Source organism: Uloborus diversus, chromosome 1 (genome assembly GCF_026930045.1).
Source record: "Uloborus diversus isolate 005 chromosome 1, Udiv.v.3.1, whole genome shotgun sequence".
Lineage (NCBI taxonomy): Eukaryota > Metazoa > Arthropoda > Arachnida > Araneae > Uloboridae > Uloborus > Uloborus diversus.
In genome coordinates this window covers 211,924,434-211,948,477 of record NC_072731.1, presented here as the reverse complement: position 1 = coordinate 211,948,477, position 24,044 = coordinate 211,924,434, and positions in this window count along the sequence as shown.

Genomic DNA, 24,044 nt, shown 5'->3' with positions numbered 1-24,044 from the left:
GTTCACATCAGCCACTCCACCTGGAACTCAGCGCGTCGGATAGCCGGTGAAGTCTTTTCTAAACTCATGGAGTGGGTCAAAGTCATATAATGACTGGGATGAAACTCATCCAATAGCTTTAATAGGTATTCGACAGGTCTGAAAACAATATTTAAATAAAATCATAGCATTGAAAATATTTAATTTCTATGTATCGGTGAAGATTTTCTCTTATTCATTTGATTCTAACATAATATTTTGTTTCGCAAAAGTTTTAATTTTGAAACACAATTCTTTCTCATTCTTAAATCTCTTTTGAAAAGTCTCATTTTCACTGTAACTTTCTCGGTTATTCTTTTAAAATCCTCTAAACAAGTTAGCTGCATCTCGTACTAATGCTGAAATCCCGGTCATGCTATGGGCGCAATGCAAAGGTATTGAACGACAATAGTTTTTCTTTTCGTTGTGCTACTCTTGACATTCTAAATCCTCTATCGACTACAAAGAACGAAAAATGATAAGGTTTTAATGGATTATTTTACCTATCTGCCTGTAACTTATTGGTTTCCTTTGGTATACCTGCAGCTCTTGAACAGTAAGGATTAATAGCAACTTACATGCCAAACCGTCGCACAATGGAGCGAAAATGCCAAAAAGCGCTTAAAAGTGTTTTTAAACCTCTCTCGCTTGTTTGTTTACACAGGCATGTTATAATGGATTTTTCCAGATTTGTTTGTGCTCAAGGTCCAAAGTTCGCAGGTTTACGCAGCTAATCCTTTTTCAGGGTCTTTCTATGATTATTTAATATTAATTTCTAAGATAACATAAGAGAACATTTTTTTGTAGAGTGTTTTGAAAAAAATAACCTTGAATTTCGAAGTTTTTGGTGCTAATCAAAACCGATTTTTGGTTTGAGAATTCTATTACTCATTTTTTTCGTCCTATTACTATCGTTGGACACGAGAGAAATTAAATATACCCGCCTTTAATAGGAAAAAAAAATTATAGACTGCTTAAAAGCAATTTTTGTAAATTCCCGCACTCATGGTTCTTCAACATTCTAAAGGCTCCCTTCAGCTTTGTAGTGGGCGAAGGGCTCTGAAATTTCAGTTCTGATTGCCTAAAAGGTAGGCCTGTGCAAATTTATTAATCCTCAATTGGTTTTCGTAAAGGAAAAAAAAACATTTATAAGCGCTTTTTAGTGTTTTCACCCCACTGTGCGTCGCCCTCTTCAAACTTGCAACGGCAGGTTGTTTTCTTTGCATTGACACCACGTCGGATGAAAAAATACTTTTACAGATTTCGTATATTTTTAATAAAAATGTATTGGCAAAGATCTTGAATGTAAAAATGGTGCCCAAGATGTCGACTTAGTGACAGTTGGCGGCTGAAATTTCATAACTGCGGAAAGACTACTATTTTCTTTAACAAAGTTGTGGTATCTTTGGATTTTTTCAGGCTACTTGTTCAGGCACAATAGTACATGGATTCTGATAAATCATCCGAGATAGATTAAATTTCAGCCTGAGTTTGTCCGTCAAGTATAGCAAGAGCATTTGATATGGTTCTGAATGGTTGTATTTAGTTTTATTGTTATCACTATAGTAATACTATCACTTTGAGCAAACTACATAAATAACTTCCTTTAAATATTTTTAAAAATCCTAAATAGCTTTAAGTGCATAATTATAGAAGAAGGTATGTTTGTGTCTGTTTACGTTATGCATTAATAATGCTTCAACATTCCTTATGTAAAGATTAGCGATGTTAATTTTTAGTTCTAAGTTCTTTATCGAGCAGATGTCCCACTAGCATCCTTCTGTTAAAGACTCAAAAATATCTACATTGAGTAATTCAATTTTGAAAAAGGCGCATTCATAGACACAATTTTTATCCGTAAGGAAATTTATCCCTGACTTTCTAACTTCGTTTAAAGGTTTCGGTTCTGGTGAAGGTTGATATAGCAGTCACAATTTTCCTTCCTTTAGAAACAGAAGAGTTTTGAGAATCTTATGTCGATATCCAATTACCACAACCAAAACCGTGAAAGCAGATATTCAGAAGTCCTGATTCTGAAATCATATTGTACTACGAATAACCCAATTTTCTTCTCTGAACGTGGTGTGGGTCAAAATATAATTTTTCCGAAATCCATCGATTTTTTTTTTTTTTAACTTTTTTAAAACTTATAAGGTGCTCATGCATTCTGTTCTTTTAGCAGTGAGGGAACCAATGGCCTACATAGAATAAAATTCAAACTGAATGATTTTTTGTTTTTTTTTTCCTTGAAGGATAAATCAACCTGTTCTCCTACATGCAGTAAACCAGCTATCTCCCAAAACAAATCTGATCGTGAAATATTGTGTATCTTTTTCTTTTATTTTCTTTTTAAACACTTTTAGAACGATGCCTGTTTCTCCACTTCACAATGTTAGGACTCAAAGAAATGAAAAAAAAAATCAGACGCATGGTGAAAGAAAATTGTTTGCTGGAAGTAAATTCCCTTGCAACCATTCTTAAATAAGCAAATAATCTAATCTTTACGCTTCTGAGTCTTTGGTGCTCTGCAACTTTGGAAATCTTAACTCCTAGCTTGACCTGTTAGAACAGATTCTGAAAACGTTTTCTCGCTTTCAATCATTTTAAAAAATCACTTTTGCACTTTTCTTCTTTTTTAAATGCATTCACGAGGATTGTTAGATATAAAAATACATTTTATATAAATATTGCATGCAAACAATAAACTAAAATTCACAGCTCTATTCCGAAGAATAACAGTTATTCATAAACAGTACTTTCCATTATTGTAAAATCAATAAATTTTCTTTACTTTGGAAAAAATAACTTTTCCTTATTACTAGTAGTGCTTGCTTTTTTTTTTTTTTAACTTATAGTCGGATGTGCTTTGATCATTTCATAGCTGTAAAAGAGAAAAATAGAAAAGTTATTTCAGGCAAATGATTAGCTTAAAATTATAAGGTTGGATAGCATCTCTTCCTTTTTCAAAGTAATAAAGTTAAGCTGATTAAATTGAAGTGGGTGAGCTAAATGAGGCCATGTCGCCCAATAAGAACAACCCTCTATTTTTCTATGCCTGATTGCAAAAATTCCTTAGATCGTGATTTTATCGTCATCCGAAAGCTTAACTGATGATAAAGTGTTATCAACAAGCAATTTGTAATCAACAGATAGAAGTGAAACGGCAGTACTACAAAAAATCTCGTCGAAACTGCCTGGTCTTATTTTTCAGTAAATGTTGTTTCTTCTTGGTTCATTGTACTCGTAGTTTACTAGTGTAAAAAAGGTGTTAATTGTTCCAGAAAGTCTAATTTATGTAGTTGATGGCCTCCAAAATAAAAATGCAGTGTACCGTAATTTTTTCCTGTGATTTGATATCCCTAAAAAAGTAGACTGTGACCCAATAAGGGCATGATTTGCATTAATAGAATTCCGGTGTCTTTACTGAAACACCGAAGGGTCGGATGGAGAATATGATTCTGTGCTGCATGTGTTGTACATTATGCAGGAACTGTGAGCAGAAGAGACAAAATAATAATAATAATAATAATAACGACTTGTAAGTGTTCCGAATGTGACTTTCTTCTTTCCGTTGAAGAAATATCGAATTTTCAATACTGTTTTTGAGTTCATCAAATGTAATTAACTATGTTTTTTATATTTACGATAAAGAATTTTCCAATTTTGGTCTTATTGAGGAGCCGTGTTCCTAATTACGCCAATAAGCAATTTTTTGTTAAAGTGCTGACAAACATAATTTTAATATAAAGTTTCACATGGAATGTATTTATTTTTTCTTAGTTTTTATCGGTCTTTCGATGAATGCACAAAAAATGAAGCCAATTTAATCAAAATGAGAGAAATATTTAGGCAATGAAGCATAGGTAGGCCTTATTTGATCAACTTACCTTATTAATTATTCAAACATTTTTTTATTGAGCTACTTTAATTACAAATCATTAATTTATTTGGAACATTCAGTCCTCCCTCCCCCCCCCACACACACACTTTGCCGATAGTTGGTGTATATTACACTACATTTTCATTTGAGAAAAACTTGAAATACGTTTGAACGTGCTGAAACGGTAGAAATAAAATGCTTACGCTTTTTTATTAGTGTTAATTATTTTTTTAAATAAAGCATTGCACAGAAATTCGATTTTTGAGCGGTTTCACTCAGTGATGAACTGCAAACTGATAAGCAATTCGAGAAACAAATTTTGATTTAAACTTATTGATTCACTATTACAAAAAAAATTATACTGCAAAATATTGACTGAAAATAACATGAAGGTTATTTTGTATCATAACGTTAATGATTTTTGTAGCTTTGAACCTCAAGTGGATACATTCTCAAGAGGCGATATGGAACTTTGACTCATTGGAACCTGTCGAAATCATGGAGTTATAATAATAATAATTATTATTATTATTATTATTTTTATTATTGCTGTTGTTATTGGTTTTGTTGTTATTATTATTATTTTTGTTGTTGTTGCTGCTGTTTTGATTATAGCAATAATTACTCTTATTATTATTATTATTATTATTATATTTTATAGTCCAAAAACATCATTTTTCCTAACTGTATTAAATGATTTGTTCCCCTATATAAATATTTATTTCGGTTCCATACTTTCAGATGAAGTCACAAATGTTTCAAGATGCTGATGTAACACAAATAAGTTTTAAATTCACACTACAGCGGACATAGTTTGTTCAACTCTTCTGAGAAATGAATACATGTTTCGAAACATTTCATGCTACTTAAAAAAGCAACTGCCAGTCGCAAAGTTTGAAATTTCTTCGTTGAGCCTGAAATTATTTGATTCTCTCCAAGAAATAACATTCAAAATACAGTTCGATCACAACTTAAGAAAAAATATTAGAATTCTCGGCACCAAGGATTTGAAAGGAAGAAAATCACTCGTTCTTAAGTGTCGAATTCGACACACCGGTAAAAATAAAATGGCAAAAGAGGAAAGTACTGTTGAAAATATCTCAGCTTAGGTTTGAATCATAAGCGTCGCTGTTAGAAGAAAGCTCAAGTTGTTTGCATGTAGATTAGGTCGCTCGTCGTCCCCACTTTCCCTTATACACAAGCTTTAGCTATCCGTTTGCTCTGCTTCCATTTTTTTTCTTCTCTCTGAGTTTATTTTTTAAGCTGTGTTTAAGAAATATGCTTTTTTTTTCGTGGGAGGGGGGGACATATTTTCTATCTTGCTATAGAGGAGGGTGGTGTACCTTAGGCAGGTGAGTATCTTGAGCTACCTTGAATTGTGACCCTGCAATGCAAACGTGCTAGGAATTACTTTTGCTTTTGCTTTTGGCATCAGTTAGTAGTGCATTTGCTTTGCATTGGCAAGAATTTCAACAGTGAATCGATTTTTTTAACTTCAAGAACTCTCCAAGTAAACAAGTGATAGTGTACCTTGAGCCACCTTGTTTTGTGGCTCAAAAATGCAAATGGGGTAAGAATTATTTTTGTTTTTTCATTTGGCATCAAGTAATAGTGCATTTGCTTCGCATTGGCAAGAAAGTCCACAGTGAACCGATTTTTCAACTTCAAGAACTCTCCAAGTAAACAAGTGTGGTGTACCTTGAGCCACCTTGTTTTGTGGTCCAATAGTGCAAGTGGGGTAAGAATTGTTTTTGTTTTTGCTTTCGGCATCAGATTATAGTACATTTACTTCGCGTCAGCAAGAAAATCAATAGTGAACAGATTTTTCAATTTCAAGATATATGGACTCTCCAAGTAAATTTTTCATTTTACTTTCGACTTCTTTAGACGGTTTCAGTAATGAATTTGAGAATTGTTTCTACATTAACCTAGTAAAGGTTTCTTTATTGATTTACTGCAGAGTTTGTAGTTGAATAACTTGAATAAGTTAGGAAACAAACTGGCGTCTGATTTTGTCCTGATTTTTTTATGTGATGTGCCCTGAGTCAGGTTCAGCTGAAGTTGAGGCATGTTGAGTCAATATTAAACAGCGCATCCTTCAGCCGACACAAAATACCACGGTTTATTCAAACTGTCCAAAATACAACACTAGCATTTCTAAACCGAAATTTAAAGTTTTGAAACTGGTATAAGGTAAGCAAAAATATTGTATTCTGTATAGAAATATTTATAAATATAACCCAAAATATTAACTAATTTTTAGTATTCAGTGTTTGAAAAGAAACAAGACCTCCTATTATAAGGAATGTCACACCCACACACATGCAAGCAAATCCACTGCCACGCATTTCTTATCTTTTTCTTTCTTTTTACTTTTAAATTTTCAAATCAAATTAAAAGTAGTATTAAATGATAAAATAAAAAATATCTTTCAAGTAACTTTCTGATAAAATTCGTTTTTGATAATTATTGATCAAATCAATTCCACCTGCATAATAAAGTGCTATAAAACGTATAGACTTAAGTCAACATACTAATTCTTTTTTACACGCTAAATTTATTTAATTATTTATTCTTGATTCTTTTTATTTTTGCCAAATTTTTTGACATAGAATGAAGGGTAAAAACATGAATGATGATAATATTCTAAAAACTATAAACTTTGTTTTCATCTAAGGAGAGACTTTAATTATAAGGTTAGGTGCTAAATTAATGCTCTAAAACTTATTTTGTTTAATTTCGCCCCCCCCCCTCTTTTTTCTTTTACTTTAAGAATGAGAGTTTTTAAAAGTAATAGTCATTGCTTTATTTAGAGACACTTTACCATTTACCAAAAGACACAAGCTCAATTAAACAGTAACTAGAGGAAATGAATTATTCCATATTTTGTGGTGAAGTGAATAATCATATTATCATTAGCAGTAGTGGAGTACTTACTAACAACATGGTATTAAGCCTGTTTATGTGTTCCGCGCGTAAGAAAAGTAATGGAATCTCGTGAGCCCGAAGAAAGTGAATCCCCGGTATTGTTCGTACGAGGGCTGGAACAGCACCGCGCCTCCCCGAGATTGATGGTTTATAATTACAGGAGGCTGCGGAAAAGCACTTTGCGTGCACAGTCATTTTTCCCTTTTTCTTGATGCCGGTGAGGGGGAAGGAGGGATGGACTAAGACTGCGAACTCGAATCTAACAGCAATCGGCTTAATGTTCCCGTGTCAGGAAGGATTCATAAATTCACGGATTGAAAGATGCAGCAGCAAAACTCACGATTTTATGTTCTGCTATCCGCATTACGGCATTGCCACCGCGGAGGCAAATTTTAATCCGGGATTAAGACGCGGAAACCGCCCTCCTCCCGTCTAAACAAAGCTCTTTGGGTAGAAAATATTCATCTCGCTGGGAATGGCAACACGAGATTAAAAGAAGGGGCTGCCCGCTTTTGATACTCTTTCTTGGAGTTCCCTCGGTGATTTGTGGAGTAATTAAATTTTGAAAGATGGCACAAAGAAGTTTAGGACTGAAGTGCGAACTGCCCCGGAGGATTAGGGCACCTTGTGTGCTTTCTTCGCCGCTAAAAGACTTGACCTTCTTGCCGAGATTGGACCCGGAATAATTGAACAAATGAGGCGACAGACATGGCAAATCTATTAAACGGCCTTCGTTCGCGCGCGCCACTGATTTAAAAAGGGCCCCGGAGAGAGCAAAGAGGATATTAATTGAATCATCCTGCTCGCTGGGGACAAACGATTGGGACGCAGAGGTGAAGGTAAACTTCATCATGGGCGGCAAAAATTATCAACCTTTCCCCGTCCGCGTCATTAGGAGGGACCGAAAGGAACGTCTTTCGGGCACGCGCCTCGCTCCTAATCTAATTCAGGTGGCACCTCTTGTCGTGCGACACTGATTACGGGCGAAGAAAAGGTGAGCGCCTTTTTTCCCCCGCTTTTTCCTTTCTTGAGTACCGAGGAAATGAGATGTTTTAGTCCGTTTTCTTCACGTGAAGAAGTGTTTTAGTGACGTCCGTCCCGCGAATTCGGAAAGGAAGGAAGTGAAATGAGATAAGGGTGGGGGAAAAATAATGATTACAGGAAATTTTGTTTGAAGATGATTTCTCGGCTTCTTGCTCTTCCCCAGGAGATGGGAATAAGTAATCTCCAGTGAGACTTCACCCGCGAATTCGTTTAAACCAGAACCTCTTTAGGAAAACCATTTCGGATCTTTTGACAGTATTAACATTAATCGAAACATAGTGGTTTCTCTGATGAAAGATTGTCTAAGACACAAGAAAGTTTTAGTCTTCCTGTTTGGCATTTTTGCCTTTCTAATATAAAAGCATTAAAAGCTCCTAAGGAAAGGAATCAGTAGACTTCTTTCGGAGCTTCATTGTTAGAGAATTTCTTATATCAGATGTTTACTTGAAAAATGTATTCTGAAGTAACCAGAAATTCTGGTGCTCAAGTCATTATAGGGTTTCTGGAAAGGATATATGTGGCAGTGAGAAGCAAAGGGATGTAAATGACAAAATTAAAAATTTGGAGAAAAGCAGTACAAATGGTAGGTGAACCTTTCCTCTGTCTTGGGGCAAAAGATAGTACTAGTAGCTTTGGTAGGTGCTGGTGTACAGCATGATTTTAAAAAACTTTTCAATGAAAACCTATCTATGACGGGAATTTTGAACGCGTTTTACTCAGAACTTGAAAATGTCTACTTACATCCCTTTGATTCTCACTGCCTCATATATACCGTAAAAGGGACCAATTATGGGCCACTTTTCGATGTTTTTAGTGAAAATTCCGTGTACATCTTTGATTTAGAAATATGAAGACTTTAGCAATGGTAGCTTTACATCTCGTCTTTCGAATGAAACGTTTAAAAAAAATCTAAGTTGGAAAGAAGAGGAAGGGGCATAGTGTTGTACTCCTACGGGGTATAACTATGGAACACCTCATTTTTAGCCAGAAAACTCATTCAAAACTTGTTCTGGCCTATTGTTGTGCGAGACTACAAGTTATCCCTTACTTGAAAATGCATAAAAAATTTTTAGTTCATCATTTACCTTTTTTTTCTTCAAATTTTTAAGACTTAATCATCACTTGTCGTCTCGATTGATTAATAAAGTTCAACATGGTAAATGTAGGTAACGTTCTTTATTATCTGCCAAGGTTTTGACACAGAAATATTTGAAAAGAAAGAAAACTAGAAAAATGTCACCAACTAAAGGCTAGGTACCTATACTTTGGTCTCAGAAAGTACGTTGGTCTGACAAATTTTAAAGGAGATCAAAAAAAATTTTTTTTTTTGAAAACTGAAAGGCGGAATCACATAGCTTATTCCAAATCTCAGCAAAATAAATAATTTTTAAAAATTATTTCATTTTGTATTTGGTCCGAATTTCAGTCTCTCAGCACCTTCTTCAAAAACTCCCATGAGTACGAGCGATAAGGCGACTCCCTAGCTTTCTTTTGTCTTTCCTTGCCATTATTTACAATAAATAACACAAAATATGATGAAAGCATCCCTACAGAGAATAAAATGAAGCTCCAAGCCACTAAAAACCGTGAAAAATAGGTGGCTCATTGCTGTACCCCAACGTTCCATTTTCGATAAATGTTGTCTGCTTGTGAAAACTATAAAACATTTTAAATCAACAAGCGGCTTAATTCATAAGTGACAAATTAGTAAAGCAAATCTGAACTTACCAGATCTTGGAAAACAGTATAAGTGGTCTGCCCAAAGGAGACTTTTAGCTCTTCCACGATTGAGTCGAATCGCGCGCTAAGAACACCTAATTTATATAAGGTATATAAAAAACAACGGCAATTTCTGATAAAGCTATACTTTACCTAAATGGTTACACTACCTGGGGATTTTTTTGGAGCTCGTATGTTGGAAAAAGATGCCACTAGAGAGCAATATCATCACCATGGGAACAGTGGCCCAGTGGCCCATTGTTGCCCCCTTGGCACAAAGTTGTACCATTTTACGGTATATATATATATATATATATATATATATATATATATATATATATATATATATATATATATATATATATATATATTATATATATATATATATATATATATATATAAATGGAGTTTGGTAAATTTGTTCCCAAAGATCTCAGAAACTACCCGACAGATTTGGCTGAAACTTTCACCGTTTGTTGTTTTTGGTACTGGGGAGGTTTGTAGACCAGTTCGAAAAAAATCCGATTGATAGTTCCTTTTTTATTCTAATTTGCCCAAATTTTCGTATAAATGCCCCAATATGACGGTGAAAAAATACGTGCACATATTAAAATTGTGTGTCCATCGAAAGCGCTTATTTTTCTGCTAAAGATGACATCTGTTAGAATGCCATGAAAAACGAGTTATGAGCTTTTTTTTGGTCCATGTTCGAAAGCTTTCCTCAACCCAATTCATTATTTAGTGTATCATCTCAACTCCCAGTTCATAGTTAGAATTGTTGAATGTTTTTGTGTATCGTCTGACTGTTTGAGGCTTTTCTCAAGTCAAATCTTAAAGTAACGTTTTTCCCCAAGATTGGGTAATGATACTAAATTTGGTTGATTATTTTCCATTTAAACGGAATTTTAGTGTAATTAATGGGTTTTTTCTTTTGTTATTTGTGCTGATTGGATTATCCAATCTAACAGCAGAAACCTCGCCAAAATTAATACAGAAAGATTTCAGTAGCGGATGCATTTGGCACTTTTTTCAACTGTCACGGTTTTTGAAGTCAGATTACGTCATAATGTTTCTCAGCTTTCACCATGTAAACAAAATATCGCCAATCAAAGAATCTTTAATAAAACTTTTTTTATTGTGTTAAAAAATCCAGCAACTAAATTAGGCAAATCCATAAACAGCACAAAAACTTCCATTAATTTTCCTTTTTGCACAATTTCAAACAATCGCCAAATTTTACTTCTTATTATGGGAGCATTTCGGATAAAACTCTTTAGCGCCATTTTATGGTGGCCAAAAGTATCTCAGCATCTGGCGACAATATCTCTGTAACGAAAATTAATATCATATCGTTTTACAAAGTAAGGAAAGGAGGGGGAGCATCATCGAAGGTATCCCAAAACGATTCCCGCAAATTCGGTAAAATCGCACCAAGAGCCCACAATGATTGAAATTTCCCAAAATAACTAAAGCAAGTATAAGAGGGGATTACGAGCACGGCTACATTTTTTAAAACACTTCGTACTTCAATAGCCATACAGAGAAGGTTTTAGACTCCATGTTCATACTGTGGAAATTTGTATATGCTTAAATATCGTGCTTTCGTTTCTAAATCAATACTTATTTCGTTCTTTATACTTATTGCTATTTTAGTTTTATGGGTAAGGAAGAAACTCTATTTTTAATCACGTCAAAAAGACGTGTTTTAAATTCTTTCACTTAAAACAGAAAACAAAAGCAAGTAACGATTTTTTCTCATAATTATTACTGACCCAGGCAACGCCGGGTATTTTTACTAGTATGTATATAAAATTAAACTACCTTTTAATTAAAAACGCTAAAAATCTTTTTCGACATTTTCATGCATTTCTAAACAAAAGAAACAGCATTCACCAAAAATTCAAAGCACACTAACTTTAAAAGCTTTCACGGATTTTCTTGAATTTTAATGCAAAGGACCACTTTTCTTTTTTAATATAATAATAACGCGTAACTCTCTCTCTCTCTCTCTTTTTTCTATCATGTTTCTCGCTGAGAGATTAACCAATGAAATGCTCATTAACTGACGGGATCCTGAATTTAGTTCAACAGTTCTTAGTGCTACAATATTAATTTATGCTCAAGAATAAACTCAACTTCATGAACAGAGGTCTATGCATACCAAGTGACAGCAAGTTAAAAATAATAGTATAGAAATTTATATCTTTACAGACAGCAACAATTAAAATTTGTCAGATACAATATTTATTAAGTTGAATGCCAACCAGAGGGAAATCAAAGCAGTTGAGTTTTTAGTATGCACGATGAAGACACTCTTGTCTTACAGTATTTATGTAGGTTAACGTTTCGGTTGATTGATAAATTGGAATCAAAAGTTTCTTGGTAGTTTTTAGTCAGAGAAAATTACAAAAGAAACTTCAAATCCGAGAAAGAAAACTGTTTTAAGTAAAAGTAAACTCTTTTAAGAGTAAAAGTTATTTAAAAAAGAAATCATTTTTTCAATTTTTAAAGAATATCGCTCATTTTACAGCAACGTAACAGATGAATGCGTTTCGTATAACAATTATCTTTCCCCTTAAAGGACAAAACACCACAGAGAAACATTGGTAACTAAAAAGTAGACAGTTCAGTTGTGTAATTGTAATGAAGTCCACTTAATTCTAGTCTCGTGAACTCTTATTTGTGGCAGATCATTTGTCAGAGAAAATTTTTCGGAACGCGGCAAAAGAGGGGAGGGTGAAGTTTGTGTTTATGTCATTTAAAACTAAACTGTACAGAGAACCCGAACTCCGCCCGTTTTTACAACCAACCTTTTCATTATGGTTAAATATACCTCTTTTGGGTGGATCACTGAGACCCGTTAAGTGCTAGTGTCGAGCATCTAGAAGAAAAACATCATCTGGGCGAGGCATTTTGACCCCGGGCACGTGGTCAGCCTTTGCCAAACTCTAGTGCAAAACCGCTTCCAGTACGATTAGAGAATTACAGTTTTGGCTTCCAGGTTAAGATTACACTTGACAGCGGGTTATGAGAGATTGCTTTTCTCCAGAGAAACCAATGTTATTATTCCCTTAACTGTTTGAAGTAGAAAACGAAGTTTAATTCCAAAACAAAACGTGGAGCTCAAGGATCTGGCTCTGGGTGAAGATCATTTCAAAAAAAAAAAGAAAGAAAAAAAAAATTCTTTATAGTAGAATAATTATCTTTTAACTGATATGGGAGGACAAACAGACAGAGTGACTGTATAAACTAAGCCCAAAATTTAATTCACTTTCCGATTTACTGTGGATAAGGGAAGAAACGATAGCAACCACGCATGACATATTACAAGCATACTTTTATTGTTTTCATTTTTTAATAAGTTGTATGTTCTTCTTTCTAATGGGGCTACTTTATTAGAGGCTTTTGCCTTATGCAGATATAGTGCGTTCCCCTTATTGGCATCCAGACTTTCATATACCACCATTAAGGCGCGAATGATTATAGCACAGATAATTTTTATTCCCAGTTTCCCACCAAATGGAAGCACCAGGGAAGTGCACAACAATCCTTTTTGCAGCACACTGTTAAAATATTGAATATTACTGTAGTTCTAATATATTTCTAGTTTTCGGCAATAAGTTGTTGATTCAAATTTATAAAAAATAATAATAATGTTGAATGTCAAATTGCTATAAATGTTTAAAGATTATTGAGATATTTTGCCTCTTAAATATATTTTGTACAGTTCAATTAAGTAGAAAATGGATCTTCTTAGAACACTTTTTTTCCCTTATGCTTTTTTTTTTCGTTTCTTTTCTTTTTTCTTTCAATTTGCTTTAAAATTTAAACGTTTTTCTCTTATTTTTTCAACATCTACTGCAACAATCATTGTAGCAGGTAAAGAACAATTTATAGCTGTAGCAGTATTTTCACATATAACTCTACATAAGAGCTACTTTACCCAAGGTACTAAATCCCGCAATCATATTAACAAATTAGTTAACATGCATGTTGTGCCCAAGTTATTACTTATTCTTACTTTCGAATTAGGAAAATGTGCTTTTCTTTGTACTTTAAGATATGTTTTATGCCTTGGAACTAAAGAAAACTTTATATATATATATATATATATATATATATATATATATATATATATATATATATATATATATATATATATATATATATATATATATATATATACCGCTGAGAAAATACCTTTGTTAAAGAAATAACTTTTTAAACTACTCCCTTATGCCTTTTCATCTAGCTCACACATTCTAAACTGAAAAATAGGCCACTTGTAATTCCTAAATATCTGCATGTTTTACTGCTATTTTGTGCTTTTAACGTTTGTTCTGATTTTTCATACCGTAAAAAGGCTCTGTCAACTATAATGAATAACATTTGTATTTTCTGTTGTATATATTTGAATTAAAATTTTAATTTTAATCCGCAAGACTTTTTTATGCCCTATTCATTTAAAACTTCTTGATAGAATAGACAGGAGTAAAGGCTAGAACAGCAATTTTAATTTCATTAATGAAATACAACGTTCGTAATTTAATGTGTGTTAGCACATGTGTTAAAACTAATTCTTATTAGTCTTTTGATCAATCATCATTTGTCTGCCTTTGAAAATCGGAGGCACTTTTACGTTGCTTCAATTGTTCTGAATTTCGTAGCAATTTGAGCCTCAACGTCTAAAATGTTTTCCTTTCTTCACCCTGAGGGCATCATTTACAGCACAGTTTTCTTATTGTATGTGAATCTTGAAGCTTTACTTGAAGAAGAAGCGTTTATGCTGTAAATTGGGGCGGGAAGCTATGAAGTGATTATCCATAAGTTCGCTTAGAAACCGCTCACACATATTTTCAAAGATTTTTTTGTTCGTTTCCAGTGGTGATCAATTGGCTTGAGCCTCCCCTTTTTGCGAATTGTGTAATAGCTATATAATTACAATCACTACCGGAAATGGTTTTGAGGAGTGTTCAAGGATTCAAAATGGAAATTCGCTTGAAGGCGTGTTTATGTGTTGCCCGCTACTTCGACTATTAGGAAAACTGTTAGACTATACACAAGCATGGGAGGGGGAAGCAGATCAACTACGCCCAAAATTTAATTTTCTTTCCGATTTCCTGTGGATAAGGGAAGAAACGATAGCGCCTGAGGTTCAGAAACAATTCACGCAATCAAGTAAATTTTCGTTAATACAAGGTTACTTACTGATAGAAAATTTCTCAAACCCCGCATTGAGCCTTACTATTATGTTCATGAAAAAATGATCTAGAGAGAAATATTATGGAAAAATACAGGTGCTGGAAAGGAATTACGAAGATGATTTTAGGTTTTATAACATAGTTTTTTTTTCTTTGCGTGCCGTGCAAATAATACTAAGCAAAACTTTCCTTACTAAAAAATATCATTAGACTTTCATCACCAACTTTTAGAAATAGTGAAAACTATATCATCGAAAAATTGCCGAAGTGAAAGTGTCAGATAAATTGAAGAAGGAAGTCGTCAATCTACTATTAGCGAATATATATGATTGAATCCTATACCGCTTGGCCCGAAGGAACGTTTTTTATTTCAATAATTAAAACCTTAAATTTAAAAACGAAACAAACGAAATGACTATCGTAGTTTGTAGGTGGATGGCGTCAGAATAACGTAATATTGAGTAAAAATTGCAAAAAAGCAGTCGAAAACTTTGTACTATGGAATGAGTAAAAATGACAATAACGTGTATAAAGTACAAATAAAGTAGTATAAAACTCAGTAAGCAGCTGTTTCGGGGCTGTCACATGCAAGCCCCTTCATCAGTGCAAAAAAGAACTAAAAGTCCACACAATGTAAACCGAACAATGATGTAATATTATTGACAATAAAAAAAAACTGGTCTTTGACTAATCACAAGTTACAAAACTTCATTTTTTTTAGGAAATGTATCATTTTTTTAATTTTAAGCCTGGTTGCGCCATAACGAACCACTGCTGATTCGCTGGGACTGATTAAAACTCGGAGGTGTTTATGTAAACACGACATACGTATGCATCGTCGCTTACACAACATGGGGGGGGACATACGAAGGCCTACTTGCTTTGGGCGACTCTTCCCTATAGGTCAGAATCAGTTGATGTTTATTTATAGGTATTTTAGCAAGAGTAAATCTAATCTAAATGTTTCCGAAGTGGTGAAACCTCTTATGCTTGTGAAATTACATGGACTTCATGGAGGGGGTCACATTAACCCCGCCCCCCTGCATAGGCAGATAAAGATAGATCATGGAATAAATTGATAGATTTAAGTAGATACAGTAAAATCTGTGAAGTTGACCACCCATGTAAGTTGACCACCTAAGTTGTCTAAGTTGACCGCTTTTTTCAGGCACGGAATTAGCCCTTAACATATAAATCAACCTTTCTAAGTTGACTACCTGTTTTAGTTGACCATTAAAGTAGTGCACCGCAAGTGGTCAACTTACACAGGTTTCACTGTAGTTACAAATGAACGGATGGATGAATAGGTGATAAACATTGATGGATATGATTAGATAGATATACATAGATAAATAGAGATAAATCGATAGATATAAATAGATAAATAGACATATAGATCTGAATCATTAGATGTTTATTTATAGGTATTCAGCAAGAGTGAAACTAATCAAAATGCTTCCAGAATGGTGAAACCTCTGATGCTTGTGAAATTCTATGGACTTCATGGAGCCCCCCCCCCTCCCCTCTCTCACAGAATAATTTACATACTCCTCACACTTTTCTTAACATCTCTTCTGCGGTCGGCAGAGTGGCGTAGTTTCTTGGCCAAGTTTGTGGATTCAAAATGGCACAGGCAACGAACTTACAAAGATGCAGAAAAATGTCAGCACCTATATGTCGAATGATCATACCGGATGGTAAAAATCTCTTGTTTATCCATTAGATTTGGCTACGATCGTCTAAATTAAATTCGTATTATGAGAGTTCGGGTACTTCTATCTAGTTAAAAAATGACCGTTGAAATTCTAAAGTTGTAATGATGTCCACTGATAGTGGGCAACATGAAAGAATTCCCAACCCAAGGCATTGCACGGAGTCTGCAAGGGGCAATGAACCATTATGAAGGCATGTTGAAAACAATAACTTATCTTCAACTTTTCTTAAAATTTTAAAATTGAGAGCTGACCTCAAAGTTGTATTAAAACTTTAAACTAGCTTGAAATTGTTGGTGACTAGCTTGACAAACTAGCTTGAAATTGTTGAAACGTCGATTTCATCAACGTTTCCCTACTTTCTTTCCTAGCTTGACTTGCCCAACTATAATTTAATTTTTCCTTTTGAGTAATTTCTGGGTAGTAAATAAAGTTAAAAGCAAAATGAAGCCTTGAGTGGCTTATTAAGAACCATGTTACCTCAGGATCTCTTTATCTGGTATAAAAACTTTTTTTTTGTTCAGAAGCAACAGTTTAATCAGCTATCTGTTTCAAACGAACAAGGCCTGTAGAGTCAATGTAATGGTTTTGCACCAATTTAGTGGCGCGAACAGGTTCGATCTCCATTACCAATTCACCAGACCCGTTGCACCACAGCAGCCAAACCGCACACCACAAAGTCGTAAACATTCAGCAAACAGGCAAGAACAAAAGCGTGGCAGAATGACCTTCCCGGCTATAAAAACTTGCAGAAAGGAAAGCATATCCTTGTAGCAACAAAGAAGATAGGGGAAAGTTCCTCGTCGAACGTTTTATGGCCCACTTTTAGACCGACAGGTCATAAAGCAACAGCCCAATCGGTTCTTTATGGCAGAGGGCGGAATTCCTCCAGCGTAATTGAGGTACTCTCGCTCTCTGGAAGCAAGTCAGCTTCCATGATCTTCTTGGACTGAACTTAAAACTAAGAATGCAGTGTAACAAAGAGCTGAGAAGAAAAATACGTTTAATTAGTTTGCATTGTGTCACAACAGAAAGATCTAAAATCAGGAACATTTGGAAATAAAGTTATAAAATTTTCTTTGAGTAACGCTGATTTGAATATGTAAGACTGACGTTGCTCTAGTAGTGAGGATAAATGTTGATTATGATCGTGGGAGATAAAAGTGGAACGATTCCGGGGTGAGCGACTGTCATGGACATACACACCTTTTTTCGTATGAAAGTTGCAGCACAAGATCCCACTGTTCTAAAACGTGGAATAAATAATTGAGGACCTCAGTGTAAAAAAGGAACACACAGCTCCACATTTCAAAAACTTTCAGCAGTCACGACAAAAATAAATTTTAAAGGTTTTCTCTTTATTTTCAACAGTATGTTAGAATACGTCCCTATGAAGTCAATTTAATAATGTTTTAATAAAATGTAGTTAAATAATTTTTTTGTGTGTGTGTGTTTGTGTGTGTGTGTGTGCTGGAACTGTCTTGTCGGTAAAAAAGTGAGCTGCTCTTTTATTGAACCGATGCTTTAAATCTCTAATGTTGTCTTGGCCTGTGCAGTCGGAGTTAAAATGACCGACTCTGACTCTTAGAATTTTAGAGTCTTCGACTCCGACTCCTTTATCTCAAAATCAATCCCACTATTACTCCACGACTCCGAACTCTTACGCCATAGCCCTAGCAGAATTGAGGACAAAATGACCCTTTGACTCTTGTAATTTGAAGCCAACAATGATTCACTATTACATTTTTATCAACAGCATTCCACGGGTCTCTCCTAATTTTAATATTACAACCTGATACGAATTATAATATTCAAAGCCAGCATTTTCATACTTACAGTTTTGGATCAAAAATCAAGACTTAAATTTAAACATTAATCACCATACTCGAATTTTTATGGATTTCCGTAAATGTGTGCAGGAATGTTGTTTCTCCTTTCATCAACCTAGCTTTGAAGTATTAAAATTCTTTTTTGGTAATATTTTATGCAAAGTGCTTGGGATGCAACAGTAAAATTGTTTCCCGCTTTTCATTTTCACAGTTATTCATCAAAAAATTGATTCAGCCAATCAATGGAGCAACCAAAATCGTAGAGGCATTACGGTGATTTTTTCTTAAACTTATGTATTTTCCTGTTTTGTATCATTGAAAAAATGCCGACTATCGTAAGAGTAACAACAATAAATTTCTAAACTGCGTATGATTGGTTCATAACATCTTTTAACGTAGAAGCATATATCCAAGAACCCAATCTTTACTTAATTTAAATTTCTGAATTCTTTAGACTTTTTCATACTTTTACTGCAGTACTCTTTACATTGAATTAATATTTATTTATAACACTACACATTAGAGACACTATGCAATTTAAGTCGCAAGTTACCAGAACAAAAATGAGTGATAGTGACGCAACTGAGTTAAGCTAAAATTAAAATAACTACTAAATTATGCACAAAAAATATCTTAACAAATACGCGGTTCATTTTAATCGAGTACCGTCATCTTGACGGGAGCCGGACGTAACGTCCTGATCCAAAACGGACGTTTTGGATTTGGACGTTATGTCCGATAACTTTTACTTTAATTTCAGATAAGCAAAATAACTGGCAATCTGTAATACTGGCAGACACACATACAACCTTTAGCCCCCCCCCCCCCCACACACACACTACTACACTCTCCCGCTTTTTTAATTTATTTTTTTTATTTTTGTTTCTCTTCACTTAATTTAAATCAATTAATCTCTTTATATAATTTTTTAAAGCTTTATGTTGAACTAGTGGTACCCGCACGGCTTTGCCCGTAGTTGAAAATTAAAAGGTCATTTGGTTCGCCTATATATTTACAAATAATAGATGACGAGTTTCTCGCCAATTTGCTATGTTCATTTGCTCACCAATGTTAAAAATTCTACGTTATGATAATTTCGTAATTTACTTTTCCACGTTGTGATAATTTGCTCGGTAAAACTTTCTTAAAATTGGAATAGAAAAAGAACAAAATCGAATTTTCGAAAAATCGCTTCGAGGTGCGCACTCCCATGCTACAAACTAACTTTGTGCCAAATTTCATGAAAATCGGCCGAACGGTCTAGGCGCTGTGCGCGTCAGAGAGATCCAGACAGACAGACAGCGATCCAGATATCCAGACAGACTTTCAGATTTATTATTAGTAAAGATGACTTCATTATCGAAAATGTACTAGAAATCCAGTGCTATCCGAATATTTTCCCAATCCCGACGCAAAAAGCGAAGAAATACTTTATAATCAAATGAAAAATTGAATACATTTTCATCAAAATGTGATTCAATATTTCTCAAATTCTTAGAACATATCTTCATTCGTAGTCCAAAATTTTTTGCCGACGGGTATTCTACTTTGTAAAAGTATGACAAAATTTTCGCCATTTGACCTTACAGCAAATAAAAAGCAGTACTTTAACAAAACAAGACGCTACAGTGTACTTGACATGTGACGTAAAACAGCAGGATGCCTCCCGTTTCGGCAAGGAGTTTGCTTGAGGTGCGTCGTAAAAGCGATATCGTCAACCTTCATTTTATGACAGCTGAAGAGTGAAGAATCAGAGGAGAGGTTGTTTTGCCCTGTAGCTGTTTTGGCACGCGAGTGCAATTCAAAGGGGCGGGGAAATAGACCACAAATGTTCGTATCTACTGTCTTCTGAGGTGACCCGAGGCAGGAGCTATCTTTATTATATGGGTTTTTAAAAGAGACTAGACGCCAGTCTGGTGACTTTATTGATATGAATTAGGTGTCTGGTAGACCACCCACACGCTGTCCACTGCCTTCAAGAGAGGAGCAAGTTATTTAAAACTGAGCTTAAAAAACAGGAGAATATCCATTCGAATCTGTTTTTTCTTTTTTAAGCCGTTTTAAGTTCGTATTTTTTTTATCTTTATCTCTTGTAATTGGAGAAAAAATATATGCAAAGATATTCTACCAAAAAAAATCGTGTTGTGATGAAAAATTTATTGTATTCCAACTCTGTTCTGATTGGGATCGGTACATAAGGTCCAAATCCTAGAGGTTCATGGACTTACACATCCAAAAGGTTCGAAGACCAAAATATCCAAGGGTAGATAGGATTTTCGGACAGGGGGGACATAATCAGGTCCAGGTCCCGTTTTAGGGCAGCTCAGTTCATATAACCCGGATGAAAACAGGAATTGATCCCAGGTCCTACGTGCCCAAGAATAAAACAGGATCTTGCGTGCGTAGATCTTTTGTCCGTCGCATCTGATGTCTGTGAATATATAGTCCGTCGGACCTTTTAGTTATGAATCTTATGTACACCGGACCTTCTGTCAGCCGGACTTTTTGATCATGACTCTTTTATCTTACCAAGACCTTCTTTTCTTTTGATGAATATTTTTTAAGCGTGCAGTGTGATCCCAAGAGGAATTCATACTTTTATTAACTATATTTACTCTTTAGAGGAAAGTTCTAGAATGAAAATCATCATTAAAAAAATGCTCATAGCTTACCTTGGTATGGCAAAACTAGCAAAATACTCGCCGTTGTCTGGGTTCGTAATAATAGAGTTATGTATTCGTTTTCTCAATAGAAAGAATTCTTAAATTTATCGCACTGCCGTAGTTTCAAATCGAGTCTCAACTGCTTTGTAACTGCTAGGAAATAATAGATGATGCTATGTGTGTATGTTTATGTTATTTATTTATTTTTTTAAGTTTAATATAAACTTAGTTACGCTATATGTGTATGTCTTTTTTTTCATTTAAGTTTAATATAAACTTAGTACGTACTGTCCGCCTCCTCCCCTCTGAAAAATGTTGACATGACTGGCCTCTTCTGGGTCTATTAAAGCAGTTCTAGACAATGCTACTTATATCTACTGAATTTAGTGCAACTTAGTGCATATACCTACTGAATCTAGTGCAAGATAAACCCAGGAAACTTTTTTTTTAGCAATTTTTATAATTTTCAAAATGCTTAAGGTGAAAGTCCAAGTTGTATCGTATCTATTGCATTTCACAGAGCCTAAACACCGAAAACCTTGCATTTAAATCTAAAAGAATATTAACACAATTTTTTTTTCCAGCAAAATATATCATTTTTGACATACTTATCTTCGGTCTTGGTTGAAAACATGTCCTAATTGAAACGAAGGAATATGGGTGCTTTAAATGTTCCCATGGACTGTCAATGTAAAACACCTTCTAGTCCAGTTTTTTTAAGGCGTTTTTAATATGCAGCAGAAATCGAGTAAACATTAAATATGTCTTCGATAAGACACTCTCTTTAATTAATCATTTTCCTTAAAATTGGAATAACAAAAATCTAGGACTCCTTTTTTTTTTCTTGCTGAAAGGTACCCTATGTTCTTTTGTACCCCTGACAACGTGCATGCAGAATATCAGTTGAATACTTCAGTCATAAAAGTGTAACAAAAAATTCGCCTACCATTTAATCATACATATAAGAAAGTGAAATATAAATTATCTTTCTAAGCAACATCAATGCTATTTTTCAGCATAACTTTTGAAGACAGAGTAAAAAGTATCTATGAGATCATTAGCCACAAATAAATAAAGAATAGAAGCTTAAATGGACTCAGGATATGGTGAATTCCAGCGGTAACGGAAGGACGGTTTTTACAAAAAAAATCGATGGATTTCTATCTGTGAGTATATCAAAATACATGTTTTTTCAAAAACTGATGCATAGACTTTTATACGCATCATAGTAAGTTGCTAAAAAAGTCCAAAGCCAAGAATTTTTTTGTTAGTAACTTTTTATAAAAATCAAATTTTAAAAACAGTAACGAAAGGACATTTTTGCAACATGATTTTCATGCTATCATGTTCTCCCCAAAAGTTCAGCTAAACTATAAAAGGGAGAATTCTATAAAAATTAGAGCACATACGAGAGTGTTCAGTCATTACAATTTCACTTCTAGTTTTAAAAAATAATTATTTTAAGTATTTGCATAAATTACGCATTTGTTAAGGGTAACAGAAGGACAAGAAGTCCAAAGCAATGAAACTTGGTAAATTACAACTAAAAAACATTTATTCAGCTAATACAGCAGTCTGAAACAATGATATCTAATGATTGAGTCATCTGTTACAGTTCTAAATTCTTTAAATACTCAATAATCTTATTAGAATCCATAGAACATTTATCTTCTTCTCAGGAAACGCAAAAATCATACCCACATTATTATGCGTTCTCAAAAAAGCTATTTCTATTCCTTTATCTTCTATATGAAGTACCTGTCCAATATTGTTCTTTGTTAGTTTCTTTCCCTTCCATCCAACGAAAAAACCTAGTCCAAAATTTAATGAATCATTTGGCATATTCTTTATGATTTGATGTTTTTGATTCAGCTGTATTTTCATTTTTTTAACATTATTTATAACTGTCCTCAGTCTGTTGACTTTGAAGTGAAATCTTCTTCGGTTTGTTGAAGTAGATTTGTTGAATTACTTACTATATTCAATAACATAACTGGTTACAGGGTTCAAATAGTGCATATTTTGTGTGTCAGGATGAGAGTGGATATTACTCCATCTTTGTAAAAGTTGATCTTTAAATTTACTGATCTCTTCGTAGAACGTTTAACAGTTAAACCAGTGCTCTCAACAGTCCTTTCCTGTGATTTGTGGAAACAAATCTGAATGCAGTTTCAATATTGTATTGTTCAAATAAAATTTTCAAGTTTGGAAGCAAATGCTTTTGCTTTAATTGACTTGACATATCATAAACATGTCGTACCGAAATGATTTTCACATGATAAGAAATTTTTAAGTATAGTGTTCATGATTTTCATCACACAAAATAGAAGAAAAAAAATCACAAAACATTTTTTAAAGAATTTAAATAAAAGTTTATTTTTTAAATAAAAGCATTTATAATTTTTGTTCAAATATTACTTATATGCGTTTAAAATGTGACTACTAACTTTAAACAATGGTTTGTTTTCAACTTGCATTCTTAAATATTACCCTGTATCAGCTTATAGATAAATGTCCTTCCATTACCGTATTTTTTTGTCCTTCCGTTACCATTAAAAACAATATAAATTAAATATCTATTAAAATTTTAACTATGGCTACTTGACAATGGACAAAATTCTGCTTTGCATAAAAAAAACATTAATTTCTATACCCCATAGGTTCTTGGTGAACTAATTGAGATGTAGTATTTATGTAACGGAAGGACATCAAATTGTCACCTCGAAATGGACCTATTTCATTGTTGAAATAAAAGAAATTTGAAATTACTTACCAAAAAGTTCAACTAGACATTCAAAGATAAAAGCTAACCTAAATATTATTTGCTGATAATGAGTTTATTCAAATTACAGTATGTAACAAAACAAAGATTTTTTTGCTCTGTAAAAAAAAAAAAATAAAGAGAAAACTTTATTTTGCATTTGATTTTCTGAAAGCCATCAAACTATTTGGGAAAAACAGGTTAATATTTAAGAAAATCATTTATTTCTGAATAGAATAGTGTGTGGCAAGTGGTAGAAGATTAATTTTTTAAATTCAAGTATCATGTC